The sequence below is a fragment of the Harmonia axyridis genome, chromosome 2 (assembly GCF_914767665.1).
Source record: "Harmonia axyridis chromosome 2, icHarAxyr1.1, whole genome shotgun sequence".
NCBI classification, from domain to species: Eukaryota; Metazoa; Arthropoda; class Insecta; order Coleoptera; family Coccinellidae; genus Harmonia; species Harmonia axyridis.
Window position 1 is genome coordinate 16,086,510 of NC_059502.1, and position 18,000 is coordinate 16,104,509.

Here is an 18,000-nt window from a genome sequence, read left to right on the forward strand (position 1 = left end):
CTTGAGCGCCCAGGTTTTGGTTTGCTTTGTGTTGAACCGATCTTCTCAAACCTTTTCACCCATTTTTGAATGAGAGCAATTTAAGTTTAAGATTTAATTGAAGAGTTTCCGTTTCACTGCCCCCCAACAGAGCTATTCTCTCCATAACGTGATCTACAGCTCGCCTTCCAGTTCCAGAGTTCTAATGAACTCCAGTATCTGGGATGGTTTCAAGGAGGCTACTTCCTCACTTGCACAAGTTTCTTGCCCAAAGCAGATTTTGCGTTGGCTAGTGATATCGAGGCGTTCCATCACCAGGTGATATGGAGTTTCTTGCTCATCCCCACAGAATCTGCACTGGTCATTTTTCGCTAGACCCATTCTCATGAGGTATTTCTTAAGGCGACAATGCTCTGTGAGAAATCCATATTCTTGCGAAGATCCAGATACTTTTTGGATCTCGCAATGTCAAAGTTTCGAAAAAACTTTTTGGAATGATCCAAACCAGGATGATTGCGCCAGAGTGTTTCTCTTTCGGTGTTTTACTTCTCCTGAAACTCTTTCTTGTAGGTACCTTTGCCTATACCACAGAAAGGTCCTGGGCCGATGAAAGGAGTTTGTGCTCTTTTTCTGTCAAGTGTTGGCCTCTTCATTTTCCCTAATTCCCGAGTGATTGGGAACCCAGGCTGAAAAGACCTTGTTGTTCTTGCCTATCTCATTGAACTTTCTTCGGCACTCCAATACCATCTTAGAATCGATGATATCTGAGCTCAGTACTTTGAATATCAAAATGTATTGCTATATCACATTTCTGAAAATTGTTTAATTATTAATTACCAATAAAATCTTTCCTTTTCTATTCTCAAAGATCACGAAAAATTAATAGACTTCGATCAAATACTGCATGCACTTTGGGGTTTGAGTTTATGATTTTATAGACTCTAGTGTTGCGAGAGGGTCGGTCATTTCGTATTCTTCTTTTGCTCAAACTATTCTTCGAAAGTGCAGTAGCTCAGTCATTGTTCCCAACAAGAATCGAACCCGTTAATTCTTCGAAAGTTGGAGTTAAAACAATCCCAACTTTTCAGACCTCCTCCTACTTTCCAATTTCACAGACACTTCGCTGTGGATGCATCTCCCGTGTTTCAATTTTTATTGTTCGGCTTCAATTAGATGAACTCGACTGGAAAACAAGTCGAAAAAGTTGCGATGGTAGATGATTTTCAGTCTGACAGCGTATCTGAATTCGAAATGAACTTTTATTAAACCAATAACCCTGAACTCCCGGTTGATTCAATTTTTCATCAAACTTTCACTTTCTCGAATGAAAACGCCATTGATTGACGTTTCACATTGAATTTTCATTATAGATTAAACTGTTTTGATGAAAGCCCGAATTCGAAATTGGATGGTATAAACGAGGACTGAACCCTGATGCGATAAAGATTTCAGGAATATTTTTGTTCTGAAGACTGAATTCATTGAAGCAAAAATCTACAGTATTAGAAAAAGTCGATCGTCGCTCGAATAGCAAACATCAATTTGTAAACATGATCAAGCAGTAGGTTTGAAAGTTCATTTGATATTATCTGAAAAAATTACCTCAATATGGATTCAAATAATCGTCCAATCGAAAGTTTCTGACTTTACCTCAGTTCTTTCCTCTGTTTTTATATGGGTTTTTATTATAGATTTGTCTAATACATAGTCAATACGATGTTCTGCTACAATGAAGCATATTTCGCAGGAAGCTTTAAATGGTTATTCTATATTTACATGTAAAATATTACAGAAATGTTAGGTATATTCTTTTTGAATGTTGTATGGTTCCGATGATAGGTATGTCAGCTAGAAATTTTGTACGTAACTTGAAATTACACTTAAAATCTTAACTTTGTCGGTTTTGTGGTAATATTTGTGGGTGTTATATTTTCAGTTATAATATCACAAGAGCATAGACAATATTCGATTATACACCGATTCACAATACGTAGTTCGCGAAACATCACGAGAGCGCAGCTCGAATGTTGTTTCGCGAACTACATCGAGAGAAGAGGTTCGTATAATCGAAATATATTGTCTATGCTCCAGTTGGTATTCGTTACTATTTTATAAGGAATAATTTCATTAACTGAAACCAAAGCACTGCATTTAGATAATTCAATGACATTTCACTTCGCTTGACTTTTATTTTTTTGGAGAACGTCCAAAATGTTAATATGGAAATGATCCCAATATGGTAGGAGGCGAAACACCAAAAAGATTATACTTTGTCGTCAAGGGTATATCCACTTATCAATACGCCGTAACTATGGGATTACGGATTCTATTGGTTCATCAAAACAATCGATAATATATTCTTCTTTATGTTTTTATGGTTCTGGTACCGCTATCAAGACATCAAATTTTGCGAAAATATTGAAATGGTCTTATTAAACACACAAAATATCAAACCGATTGGATCTGCTGTTAGGGTTATATGAGACATTTGCAAATACTCTTCTTGAATTGATATGGTTCTGATGATATGAACACATTGATATTTTTTTTCTGTGACGGGAAAAAAAATTGACATTTTATCTCTGTTGATAGGTAACAAAATATGATTTTTCACAAAATTACTTTTTTCCCCGGGAAAAAAGTGAGTACTTTTTTCCCGGATATATATTTATCTACATATAAATGAAGGAATAATAATAATTCGACCATACTATTGATGGATTTTTTTATGGTGCCAGTTCCTAAAAATAAGCCAATATCACTGTCTCCGAGAAAGAATTGCATGTCTTTTTCATTTTCCATTCCATAAATCTTGAATACGCGGTTTCGTAAATTTTCCGCGATTTAGCTGGCAATAATTTTCGTGACGCTACTTGCGCTGCTTCTATCAACTCCGGTGGAGTCAGAGAAAACTCGGAATCAGAATTATTTTCAACTTTATATTATTCAACAAAATAACTACTAAACAATTATTACTGAGTTCGCAAATTTTTGAAACAAATCACAAAATTAAATTGACAGATATTTGATTACTTTGAAGTTTCCCTTAGCAATGCATGTCTAATTGCAGCTACTAGTTTAAAAATTCAAATTTCATATCGATAACATTCTGACTTTAATATATTGTAATAATATGTTCTTTCACTATTAAATTGTCGTTTTTCCTATCACAGAAAAAAATAGTGTATTATACACAAGAAAAATATTAGATTTTAGCTCTCGGCAACATAACCTTGAGCTAAAATCTAATACTTTTTTCCCTTGTATAATAAATAACTATTGTTTTAGTAGGTAAAAAAAACGCCATAGCTAACCATATTCCATTTTGCGTTACAAAAGCATTGAAGGGGCTCATTTTACATCTGGAAAATTATCCCATACAATGCTTGTTCCATAATTTCATGTTCAGCAATCCATCTCGAATTTTGATGATGAAGTTTATTTTACATTCAGTTTCAACTCCGATACGTTGCCACAAATGTTCGCGGTCTATCGGCAATAGTTCATGTTTCACATCGAAAATGATATCCAACAGTAATAACGTCAAAAACAGCCGAAAGCTTCCACATTTTTCAGTTGAAACCACAACGGAAACATTTTCGGCATGACAATAAATACAGATTCGTTTCACACAACTCTGCTACTGCCCTACTCGAACGAAATTAATGTCAAAATATTCCGTTTGTGATGCCATCAGTCCGAATCAATTCAACTGGAATACTTTATCATTTACCGAAAGTGTAATGATAAATTTTTACCAGGGCAATAAAATTTACGACGAGTATCATGAATCACTTTCTCTCTATAGCACCAAGGTAGAATGCTGTATTTTAATTATTTTTTTATAGCTGATGAATACCTACATATTTTTGTTTGAAATAGAAATCATATCAAACAACACTATTTGAAAACAACTATTTGCACACGAGCAAGGCAAAACTATAAACTAAGCTTAAGTCGAGATCAACTAGTCGAACGAGTGGGTAAAAATATTTCTCTATTTCTGTATCGTAATGAGTTCATTACAGTTCTAAAAAACAGTGCTGTAATGAACTCATTACAGCATCGTTTTCAGATATATTTTTCGTTTTGTGGTTGTCTATGCTGACTTCCAATCCTATCAAATTTCAACAAACGTCAATAATTGTCAATATAATATAATTTGGGGGTATAGAGAAATGATTTGCTACATATTCGCAAATTCTCATAATTCTGGTAGTGTTAAATCGATTTCGTCAGACATAATTCACGAATTTAATGTGTAATTGTAAATTATGTCTAAATTCGAAACATACGATTCATATTCAAATTCCGTAATCTGTCAATTTTCTTAACAGTCACACCAACAGCCAAGATACAATACAAAAGTCACTAGGATATATAATCTGAATTTTTCATTGAATTTCGACAATATTTCGCAAAACTCGACTGAAATAGAGAAAATATCGTCTAATACTCGTTGCAGAAGGCAATTCCAACACTCATGCGTTCCAAAACTCGCTCCTTCGTCGCTCGTTTTCGAATTTCGCATTCGTGTTGGAATGGAAGCCCATTCTGCAACTTATTTTAGAATATACTATTCTCTAATTCTGTGGTTATTCCGTTCATTCTTCCACATCTTGTAGAACAAAATCGTGCGAGAATATATCAGAAACGCACAGTTTTCATGGTTATATTTCATTATTCTATGTTGGTACTCTGAACTTTCCGCCACGACGTCAATTCATCAATTTGCCTTAAAGAAATCAGTTCTGCCAACTTGCATTTTTTCAATGCAAAAATCACTAAATTATATTCATGGAAATATTTCATCAATTTCAATGAAAATGCAATGAATTAGAGAAAATAATGTATTATACTCGTACAGAAGGCTCATTCTACCACTCGTTCATTCCAAAACTCGCCACTTCGTGGCTCGTTTTTGAATTTTGAACTCGTGGAAGAATATCAATGCCTTCTGCACTTGTATTATAAATAGCTATTTCGAACGAGTTTTTCACGGTACTCTCCAGTAGAAACTCGTCTAATTTCATTTCAAAAATGATTTTTATTTTTTTTTCCCAAATTCGAGGCTTTATTGTAAAAAACTGGTTATACGTTTATGATTCAAATTATTGTTAATCGCTGGCCAATACTTTATCCCATCTTTCGGGCATCGTACGAATACCGCTTCGGAGAAACAGGTCATATTTAGAAGCAATCCACGAGTCGATCCAATTTTTTACTTCTTCATAACACTGGAAGTGCTGGTCAGCCAAGCCGTGTGCCATTGATCGAATCAAGTGATAGTCGGAGGAAACAAAGTCTGGAGAAAACGGCGGATGAGGTTCCCATTTCAGAGTATGTCTTGACCACTTTAGTAACATGGAGTCGAGCATTGTCATGCTTTAAAATCACTTTCTCTATTTCAGTATCGTTATGAGTTCATTACAGTTCTAAAAACAGTGCTGTAATGAACTCATTACAGCATTGTTTTTAGTTATATTTTTCGTTTTGTGGTTGTCTACACAGACGTCAGACTTCCAATACTATCAAAATTCAACAGACGTCAATTGTTGTCAATATAATATAATTTGGATTTAGTGAAATGATTTGCGATATTATTCGCAATTTCTCTCAATTCTGTTGGTGTTAAATGGATTTCGTCAGACATAATTCACGAATTCAATGCGTAATTATAAATTTTTTCAAAATTCGAAACATACGATTCAAATTGAAATTCCGTAATCTGTCAATTTTCGTAACAGTCACACCAACTGCCAAGATACAATACAAATGTCACTAGGATATATGATCTGAATTTTTCATTGCATTTCATTCATTGCATAGAGAAAATATCGTCTAATACTCGTTGCAGAAGGCAATTCCAACACTCATGCGTTCCAAAACTCGCTCCTTCGTCGCTCGTTTTCGAATTTCGCATTCGTGTTGGAATAGGAGCCCATTCTGCAACTTGGTTTAGAACATACTATTATTATGTCTCTCGTTGTATTGCGGCCGTTTGTCTTTCAATACTCGGCTCAAGCTTAATTGCGTTCGAGTACGATTGTCTGTGATTTTTTCAGTCAGTTTTAACAACTCATAATACACTACGCCGAGCTGGTCCCACCAAATATTGGGTATAAACTTGTAACCGTGAATATTCGGTTTGGCCGTCGAAGTGGAAGCATGTCCCCATGATTTTCTACGCTTGTGATTACCGTAATAAACCCATTTTTCGACTCCAGTCACAATAGAACTTGGCAATCACCCCCTTCAATATTGCCGCATCTTTTTTAAACACCCTGTATGTGTCCGGGAAAAAGTACTCATGTGAGTAATTTCTTAGTAGGTTATATTTTTTGACCACTCAACAGATATAAAATGTAAATAGTCATGGAAAAAATAAATTTCTAGATTAACTGCGATGTTTTATATTTGCTTCATTCCCACCGTTGAAAAAAATCGTTATTACCTATTCAATTGCTCATTCTAGGTCGGGTGGACAATTTTTCATCCTGAATTGGTCTTCACGCGAACTATTGCATGATACTAATAGGAAAACTCTCGCAGAACCTCGCTTTTCACAGCGTTCAACTACAACATCGGGACTTGAGTGTTGGCGTTCACATCAAACCCATTAGTTTATTACCCAACAACGGACGTGGAAGTTTTCAGGCACAACCCTGTCATATTATAAAAATCACGCGATTTTTAGAGTTGAAAAACAACTATCCGTTCCGCTTTGTACTTTATGCAGCTCTCAACGAGATTGAATACTACTATTTTTAATTGTTCTACTCTACTTTGACGGAATAACGTAATTTCATTAAATTTTGTACTTTTACACATAGGCGGACAGACACGGATCGAAGCTTTTTTTTGAATGGTCTGAAAAATTTGTTTTATTTTGAAAGTGATCACAAAATTTCCAGCTATGAAAATGAACTTCGTGATACTTGAACACAATGTCTTTTCTGGACATATAATAATGTTCTTTATTGATACAAATCACTATAAAATGACTATACAGAGAGGGCCATTGAAAACGAAACAGTGGCTCTGTAAGTCGGCAGAACCGAGTTATATAAAAACGCTCGGACACGTCAACAACATTTTCGAGGGGGACATCGTTCGCGATGAAATTCACCCGAAATACATTCCATCCCTCGGAGCTGTGACCGCCACCCCTAAATTTTTAAATGGCACCATATGGCAAGTGATACCTCATTTGGAAGGTAGTTTCCTTCTTAATATCAAACAATAAAAATAAATTAATTCTATCGATTCGTTTTCGAGATATAGGAACTTGAAGTTGGGAAATAACTTTTTATTCACTCAATCAATAAAAATAAGATCTAACATTGCAACAACAAGATAATTATCATTGTCAAGGAATTAAATGATCTAACTGTTTACCACCCATTTCCATACAATAGTACAAGTTCTGTTCAAAATGAGACCTCACATTTCGTAGCATTTCCGGCGTTATTCGACGTCATTCTTCAATAATATTACGTCGTAAATCTTCCAGATATTCTGGTTCGGTTGCATAGATTTTGTTTTTCAAGTGACTCCACAGGAAAAAGTCGAGTGGGGTTAAATCTGGAGATCTGGCTGGCCACCCTATAGCGCCTATTCTTCCAATCCAAGTTCCAGGAAACATTCTATCTAAAAACTTGTTGAAATTTCAAGTGCTCTTCATGGTAACGATTGAGTGAATAAAAAGTTATTTCCCAACTTCAAGTTCCATCTCAAAAACGATTCGCTAGAATTAATTTATTTTTGTTGTTTGATATTAAGAAGGAAACTTCCTTTCAAATGAGGTATCACTTGCCATATGGTGCCATTTAAAAATTTAGGGGTGGCGGTCACAGCTCCGAGGGATGGAATATATTTCGGGTGAATTTCATCGCGAACGATGTCCCCCTCGAAAATGTTGTTGACGTGTCCGAGCGTTTTTATATAACTCGGTTCTGCCGACTTACAGAGCCGCTGTTTCGTTTTCAATGGCCCTCTCTGTATATTATAGGGCGAGATTTAGCCCTATAATATAATATAATTTATTTTTGAGGAAAAGGAACCTCGTCTTTCCATTTAAATAGAATATTTGCGCATGCAAAACGCGCATCACATTACTCAATAACTTGAAATTTCTATGGGACCACTTATGACCCAAATCGGATACTTCTGACCAAATTTCATCAAAATCGGATGAAATTGGTGCTGAAATATCGGATAACGAATGATATAAGGCCAGTTGAAAAATCCCCGGTCTGATGCACAGATGGCGATGCTAGTATTAAATCCATATGATTTTTAGTTGATACCACCCTTCAAACGATACGTGTCAAAATTTGACAGCAGTCCTACCGTAAGTTTGTGAGATATTGCGTTGTGAGTGTAGCTACTTTTGTTATTTGAAAAAAGAAAAAAAAATCGTGAGCTGATAAAATATTGCGTTTTGAAGGGAAAAAATTCAGTTGAAGCAAATTCTTGGCTTGATGAAGAGTTTCCATGATCTGCACCAGGAAAATCAACCATCATTGATTGGTATGCTAAGTTTAAACGTGGTGAAATGAGCACCGAAGACGGCGGACGCAGTGGACGCCAAAGAGAGGCTGTTACCGACGAAAAAATCAAAAAAATCACATAATAATTTTGAATGATCGTAAACTGAAGTTGATCGAGATAGCAGACATTGTGAAGATATCATCTGAACGTGTACATCATATCATTCACGAATATTAGTATATGAGACAGCTGTGTGCAAAATTGGTGCCGCGTGAGCTGTCAATCGATCAAAAGCAACAGCATGTTAATGAGTCTGAGCAGTGTTTGAAGCAGTTTAAGTGCAATAAACCTGAATTTTTGCGTCGATATGTCACAACGGATGAAACATGACTCCATCATTTCACTCCGGAGTCCAATCGACAGTCAGCCAAGTGGACTGCACGCGATGAACCGAATACAAAGCGAGGAAAAACACAACAGTCAGCTGGCAAGGTTATGGCATCAGTATTCTGGGATGCGCAAGGTATAATATTCATTGATTACCTCCAAAAGGGCAACACCATCAACAGCGATTATTATGTAGCGTTATTGGATCGTTTAAAGGATGAAATTGTTAAAAAACGACCCCATTTGAAGAAAAAAAGGTGCTGTTTCATCAAGACAATGCGCCGTGTCACAAATCAATGGAAACAATGGCAAAATTGCATGAATGGGGCTTCGAATTGCTTCTGCATCCACCGTATTCGCCAGATCTGGCCCTCAGTGACTATTTCCTGTTTTCAGACCTCAAAAGAATGCTCGCTGGAAAGAAATTTAGCGCCAATGAAGAAGAAATCGCCGAGACTGAGGCCTATTTTGAAGCGAAAGAAAAATCGTACTACAAAAATAGTATCAAAAAGTTGGAGGATCGCTATAATAGCTGTTTCGCCCTCGAAGGCAACTATGTTGAATAATAAAATCGAATTTTGCCAAAAAAATGTTTTATTATGGTAGACCGGGGAATTTTGAATTGGCCTGTTATATTTTTTTCTTCTACATTCATAAGCTACACAACCAACCATTATCTTATTTTTTATCATAAGTTATTATTCTGTGACGTTCACGGGCAGAAAAAAATAAATAAACGTTTTCTGACATTAATTATCCAAATATTTCTTTATCAAAGTGTTTTGACCGATGCTAGGTCATTTGTTCAACATTCGTCAGGAATCTGTTATGTTGGAAGATTGCCTGATGTTGTGAGTCATTAGTTGTTCGCAATTTTCCTCTCTTCATGAAATACAATTGATGGAAATAGATTGAAATTTCATTTTATCCAAACTCGAAACTTGAACGGAGTTAAAATGTTTTGGCGGAGTTAGTTCGAAACTAAACTATCACAATTAGCGTTAATTTCATTCAAGGAGACTGGAAATGAATGTGCATACAGACTCTTCAGAAAGTTCGACAGAAGTTTAAACGCGATGTTTATATGCAAGTCAAACTCGAGATAAATCATTATTCAATGGAATTTTGTTCTCAGGAACTGAAATTCCTCTCAAATTTTTCGTAGTTCCTAAGTCTGGCGCACAGATGGCACCGCCAGTTGCATACTTTTTTCTCTTCATTACTAAGCTTCAAAGAATGTATGTCAAAATTTAGTTGAATTTCGACCGAGATTTTGAAGGTTAAGTGACGCTACATTTGTTGTTGTTTGAAAAATGGATTAAAACGTGTTCGTGTATTGATGGAACATTGTTCTTCGATGAGAAATATATTATGCATGCAAAACAATGGCTTGATTTATATTATTCAAATCCTCTTTCACAACGGTGCACAAAAATGCGCCAGGGAATTAAATTTGAGTCTAATGAAGAAGTGTCTATTTCGGAAGCAAAGTCGAATCTTTCTACAGAAAGGTGGTGTGTTATGTAGGTAGGTAGGTATATAATTTTATGTGTGTACAAAAGTTTCCTTCTCTACTGCTCATCAGCAAAAACATTTTTGATGCTTTTTTCTCGGTTTTGCTTGATTCATGAAAGATTCAGATTCAGGAAAAGACCGGAATTCAGTTCTGCTTTTGTTAAGAATTGAAAAATAAGAAGAATTTCAGATATTTTGATAATTCAGAAAACCAAAGAATTCATCACTAATGGTGGGTTTATGCACCATTCCTAAGAACTAAGAACTAAGAACTACGAACTAAGAACTAAACCTAAGAATTCACTGACGTTTATGCACATCTTGTTAATTCTCAGTTAAGGCATGCGCACTTGCTCGAACTACTTTCTATTTGTTCTATACTTTGATGTTTTTGTCATTGATATTGATTGTTGAAAAATTAAATTTATTTTTTTTCAGATACACCGCATAATTTTCATCGATAAACACGAATAACGGAACATAAAATGATAGAAACTGGTACTCGTTAATATTGAAATTCTATGCGGCGCACGCGCACTTCTATATTTTACCTCAGCCCTTAGTTCTTAGTTATGGTGGATTTATGCACCAGTCCTAAGAACTAAGACTAAACCTAAGAACTAAGACCTAAGAATTGAACGCTAACAAATCAATGAGGGCGTTTATGCACGTTTCCTAAGAACTAAGAACTAACACTAGCAGGCCCACTGTTAACTAAGAACTAAGGGCTCAGGTAAAATATAAAAGTACACGTGCGCCGCATAGAATTTCAATATTAACGAGTACCAGTTTCTTTTATGTTCTTTATTCCTATTTATCGATGAAAAGTACTAGGAGTATTTGAAAAAATTAAATTTAATTTTTTCACAGTGAATATCAACGTCAAACATCGAAGTATAGAACAAATAGAAAGTAGTTCGAGCACGTGCGCATGCCTTAACTAAGAACTAACAAGAGAGTGCATATAAACGCCAGTGAATTCTTAGATTTAGTTCTTAGTTCATAGTTCTTAGTCCTTAGTTCTAAGCTACGGTGCATAAATCCACCATTAAAAATTGGTCAACTTTCTAGTGTTAGTTCTTAATTCTTAGGTTAAACGCCCTCATTGATTTGTTAGCGTTCAATTCTTAGTTCTTAGGAATAGTGCATAAACCCACCATAACATGGCCGTCCCTTCATATTATCTAACTGACAGTAGAAGTCAGAATTTGTTATTTACACTTGCAAACTCTTTCACAAAAATTTGATGGGTTGTTACTCTTGAAGTGGTGTGGAATTACAAGAACACCAGAAAGGTTACATTGGCTGAAGAAAAAGTCTTTAATTATGATTTGGATATCAAATTCTATGATTTAATCGAAAGTCGTATACGTCAGAATCTAAAAATCTATATAAAATTAAGCCAAGGAAACTACAGAGGACAACTTAGTTGACATCACTCGACGTAATTCGTCTCTCGTGATGTTTCGCGAACTACGTCTCGTGAATCGGTGTATAATCGAATATTGTCTTTGCTCTCGTGATATTATAAATGAGTATAGTACCTAGACCTACAATATCAACTGAAAATAAACATTATATAAATTTATCAAAGAATGCAAATGTAATTATGGGAGTCCACGGAAGTAATTTTCAGATTATTGAGCGATTTAATATTTTGGTAATCAAATGTATCTCTGTACCTAAGAGGACAACGTGAATTTTCTGATTTTTCGTGAACAAAACTCAAATCCATCAACATTTTAATTCATTAAGTTGTCAACAACTTATATTGCTTCATACTTCACATGCTTGAGATGAGGATACTATGGAAGTATTGAAATCTCATCATGTTCAGGGCGTCATGATCTTCGGTGACAATGTTTCGCACGAATCGACGGTGTAGAATATCCCGAGTAAGAGTGGTTATTGAGTTGGAAATGATCGTTCAAGCGTGGCAAGATTTCCGAGGAGAATTTACACGAAACAACATAACTAGTGGAGCGAGAAGAAATAAAACGCCGATAAATATAAGAATGTGGATATAGGTGGCGGAAAACTTGGGACGGAGACAGTTATAAAAGACTTGCCTCTAATATTCTGGTGGTAGAGCGAATTGTATGGCATATGGAAAAATAGGCCGCAGAAAACGGGATAGACGTCGATCAATGTTAGACGTTTTCGGGGGAAAAGGCAATTTTTGAACGCATTCCGTTCAACCCTTCGAATACCGGGTGGAAAATTTGACGATATACCGGGTGGAGTGATCCTAGCAAGACAACACTTCCATTCTACCCAATTTAATTGAATATTCGAAAGTTTCATTAGGAGCAGAAGTTTAACTTTTTATAGTGAGACTAAAATGTTTGCCAATTTCATTTGAGCTAAAAAGAGTGTCAGTTGTTCAGTTGTTATCATAGAGTAATAAACATATAAAGAGAAAGTATACGCAATTTTTACATGTCCCCAACATGGTTAGATGACTTTGTCGGATTGTGATATATTTTCAAATCCACAATTTTACTATATCATTAGAAGGTATATATTATATTGAATGAAATATATTTATTTCAGTGATTCCCGATTGAATATGCAAATTTGAATATTTTAAATCCGATATTTTTCCTAATTGTCGAATTTATAGTATGCAGAATATTTATTATTTTCTGTATCTATCTGCTGGAATCCAAGGTTTGTCAACTTTTGCTCTACTAGTGTCATCGGTTGTTTCACGTCGTTTGGCGCGCTTGAAGTTTGTTTTCTGAATTTCTGATATATTTAGGTATTTATTTCAATATATTTTGAGTTAATATTGAAAGTTGACTCACTATAGGACATAAGAAGTGCTTTCTTTGTGGAGAAATTCGCGAATTGAGTGAAATATCGTATCACTGATATGTGTTCATTTCCGCGCGCTTCATGTCAAATTTGATAGTTCATGTTGGGGACTAAATTTGCTCACTGAAAATGACATATGCTCCCTATATCTATGTTTATTACTCTGAGGTTGTTATGTGAAGTCATCACTTGAGTTTTGTATCACGCAATTGGCAATGTCTGTAGAAATTGTTTTACATAATTCGAAAAAACTCAAGCGCCAATTTCAGCAGACATTACCATTTGTACGCTATGTATCAGCATGAATATGTAATTGATAGGACTTTACTTATCAAATATGATTCAAATTTTTACACAACTTAAGTGATGATTTCACATAACAACTGAACAAACTAACAAGTTATTTTACAATTCTGGCACCAGCCTACTACGCAAACAAAAAAATAAAAAGGAGGTTTAAATTTGCGTAACTAGATATTTTTGTAGAGTATGATACATTGTTGAATTCGTAATTCTTTCCTCATCTCCCCCTAAGGCGAACCAATATGGTGTCCATAAAAAAAAAATTGACTATCGCGTCTCTGAAACAATGGAAAAAAGAGAAGATCTGAAGACACCATTATAATCTTATCCTACACTGGATAATGGCTACAAATCAAATTTCGTGAAGTTATCTCCAAAAACAAATGAAAAAAAAGAAAATTTCGATTTTTAGTTTTTTTCGAAATATCTCGGGAACCATTGGAGATATTTAAGATCTATTCACTCCAACACATTCATCCCTCAATAACGCAACGTTTTTGTTATTTAAGCCACCTTGTATTACTAACGGTTTACGATATCCCTGTAGTGCCCATCTAAATAGTTCTAACCCTGTATATTATTATCCCCATTTCATTTATTGCAAATTCTGACCCACGTTTTCTATAGAGGCCAGGCGAAAATTCGTCTGTTGTAAATTTTATCACAATTTCACCATGAGCTTTACATTCTTGACATAGAAGAAAATCCATATTATCGACAAATTCCATCCTCTGCCTAACGCAGTAATTTCATCGATGAAAACACCCAATTTTCTGAATGTACCATGCATCGAATATACCGATATTGTTGCGGTATGAGATTCCAAATATTTCCCGAATATACATATTATTTCACCGCATAGAATCCGTAAAAACAACTAAATTCGATGGAATCTCGTGTACAGTATATATAGGCAATATTCACCAAGTGAATGTGCGTTGAAGTTTTCACACAATTTAGACAGAGAAATTTATCGGCAAAACTTACGCAGTCAGGTTCTTCAATATGAAGTTATTCGTAATAAAAAAAAGCAAACGCGTCAAAATGAACTCGCGAAGTGTACAGCCTACCGTTCAATGGAAGCGTTTCCGGAATATATCTACCCCTAAAGTTGAAACATGTATGTTAATAAAACTCGTCTTTCTGTGATGTGCCATGGATCTGCCCTCGATATAACGTTCTCACATGCGTGAAAATAGACCGTATGGGACATTTCGCCTGACGTTGATGCATTAGAGTAATCCTTCTCATTTAGGGAATTCACTTTTTTGAAATTTCTCGGAATTTTTCGCTACGGGCCGAACGAAACCGTATTATTTTCAGCCTATCGTTCATGCGGCTGTGACAAGTAGATATGAGATATAACGCATCGCGTTTTAATTTCATAAACATCCCGGAAATATATGATTTAGGGTGAATAATTATTCAGGAGAGAAAAATCGTTTTCATTTATGGAAAATTCTAATAAATACAAAAATCAATAAAATCATGAAATTTTACAAAACTATAACAAAAATCGAGAATAAAAGTCAATTGAACAGGAATGAAACAGAATCTTCTTATAACACCTTTCATTGATACTTCCAAAATTATTTGTCAGGAGAATGACATTCAATAATGCTGCTAACTGGACGACATTATATTTTTCTTTTTTTCAAGATTGAAATGATTTATTAAATTCATATTTTTTGACGAATCAAGGCAAGCACAACTTGAATGTAAAGATTTAAAGATTGTGTTGGTTGAGCTTATGCATGCTTGTGTTAATTTTCGTTAATTCTCTTATGCTGTTATCATTATTGTAGTGGTTTTACATACAGAAGTATAGTTTAGCCACTATGATATTTGCAGCTTTCGTGAATTTTCATGAAATAGTTGAATTAGGATGAAAAAGTTGACAGAATGTTTTCAAAACAGTGTGTTTTGAGATCAATTAATCAAGAAAATTGCTATCGCTAGGGCAAAAGTTTCATTCATTGCACATCTCCATCCTTCTTCACTGTCAAAGTTGAGCATTTAATGAGTAGTCACGTTGTTGAAAAGAATCCTTAGAATTCATCCTTTCATGCGAATTTGTTGGATTTCGAGTATCAATTCCAGAAATGAGAGAGGCAGAATGAGATGTAAAAGAAGCCATTCATAACTTTATTTCTTATTAGCAAAGAAAATGATGGAAGGTATAACAGAGGATATAGCTCGAACCATGCTGGCATGAAAGAGCCACTCAGTTCCCCATCAAGGCTTCAACATATTTCTAAAGACTTCGTTGGTGCCTCATTGACAGACGCTTATAATTATTTGTCTGCACAAAACCTCCGCTTCCACAATGTATAAAACAGATTTATTAATAGGAACAGGCTGAAGCTTTTCGGAATCAATACGGCTGCCGGCTGAGGGTAATCTCATTTAAGTATTACTTGAATCAAGTTAGAGAATATAAATTATATATTCAAGAAGACCAGAGCCTCGCTCTGCATCCTGCAAATTGGATTATAAATTACATCGAAAAAATTTCGCATGGATATTCTTCATTCCTTCGGATATATTTTCCACGGCCAAAAATCGAACCGGAGTGGAATATCTGAAGGGCACGTTTGATTGGAACTTTTCAAGAGCAGCGGATGGAGCCGAAAGATATTACACTTATTTTCAGTTCGACGAGCGAAATGGAAATTTCATAATTTTCATTTCCTCCACGTTTTTCGATATGTTTGTTTAGCAAATATCACAAGATTGATTCCATTTTTTATTTTTCGAAAGTTGGGATAGATTTTCCTAGGCATAGGAAATATAAAACGTATTGAACTTAGTTGTAGTTCATTTCTTCATGCAATAAAAAACACTTGTTACAAGATGTAAATATCTATCTACGGAAGAGAGCTCCCAAATTGGAGGTTAAAAGGAAAATGAGTTATTCCTTGGACAATTTTGAGAAAAACAGGGTTTGCACAAGCTTTGTTTTCGTAATACAGAGTGTTTCTTGTAGTCCTAGTTCTTTGTGATGATTATTCCAGTTTATCGAATCTTTATTAATCTTTGCTACAGCTTAGGTAAATAAATACCAAAGTTTATAATTAATTTATTCATCATCATAGCTTATACTATTTATAATAATTTGAATTTTCCTGAGGATTACTAAAGAATTGTTTGAAATTTTTCCTCAAAATAGGGAAACAGATACGTCAAAACTACAAGAAACCAAAAAGTGTAGTATCCAGTACTACACTTTTTGGTTTCTTGTAGTTTTGACATATCTGCTACTTATTTTGAGAAAAAATTTCAAACAATTCTCCACAGATTTTCTTATTTCATTTTTCGAAATCACCAATGATCCACCATAAAAAGTTTTGGACGGGAGAAGCAGGCACTGTTCCAGAATAAATATCACTCTATGGATTTGCATTCAAAATCAGCACATGATGAAAATTTAGGGTTGGAATATCTATATCAAATTTAAGTTAAATATGTTGTGAAATAATAATTTGAATTTTCCTGAGGATTACTAAAGAATTGTTTGAAATTTTTCCTCAAAATAGGGAAACAGATACGTCAAAACTACAAGAAACCAAAAAGTGTAGTATCCAGTACTACACTTTTTGGTTTCTTGTAGTTTTGACATATCTGCTACTTATTTTGAGAAAAAATTTCAAACAATTCTCCACAGATTTTCTTATTTCATTTTTCGAAATCACCAATGATCCACCATAAAAAGTTTTGGACGGGAGAAGCAGGCACTGTTCCAGAATAAATATCACTCTATGGATTTGCATTCAAAATCAGCACATGATGAAAATTTAGGGTTGGAATATCTATATCAAATTTAAGTTAAATATGTTGTGAAAGGTAGATGGTATGAGAAAAAAACTTGAAAAAAAAATGTTTACACCCTGTATCCGGAAAACAAATCGTATCCAGACAAATTTAAAACACCCTGTATATCTTTGCTTTCTTGCTGATTTCAAAACTGTAGATTCCATCAAGATGATAATCCGCATTTTATTGTTGAATGATTGCGTAACTATAGAAAATTCAAGAAGAATTTCGAAAATAAATCACACAACAATGGACTAGTTTAGTGATGTTGATAATACTATATTTGACACGATAGAATAAAATTTAGAGCAAAACTGATGAATCAGTGAAAAAAATTTGAAAATCCATCAATAAATGACTGAGAAATAGATTTTATTTGAATTTACGTATTTTAGCGCGGAACGTTTTTGGTCTGTGACGTCACGACACTTGCCTGTGATCGCTACACCATAAACTACGTTTAAATACTTAGCCGCGCCAAGGCTCTCGCGCCGTTTGTAGTTGTACAGTGTAGTTTTAACTCGAGTTTTGTTTTTAGTCACCATAATGGAAGAAGGTTTCGTGAAAGGACAAAGTGACAATTTGCCTAAAATAGGTATATTCGCAGTGATGGAGTTTTTTTCTTCCAATCCATCTTATGTCAGTGCTGAAATAAAAGGAGTTAAACTTTTCAATTAAGTATCTACTTTTGAG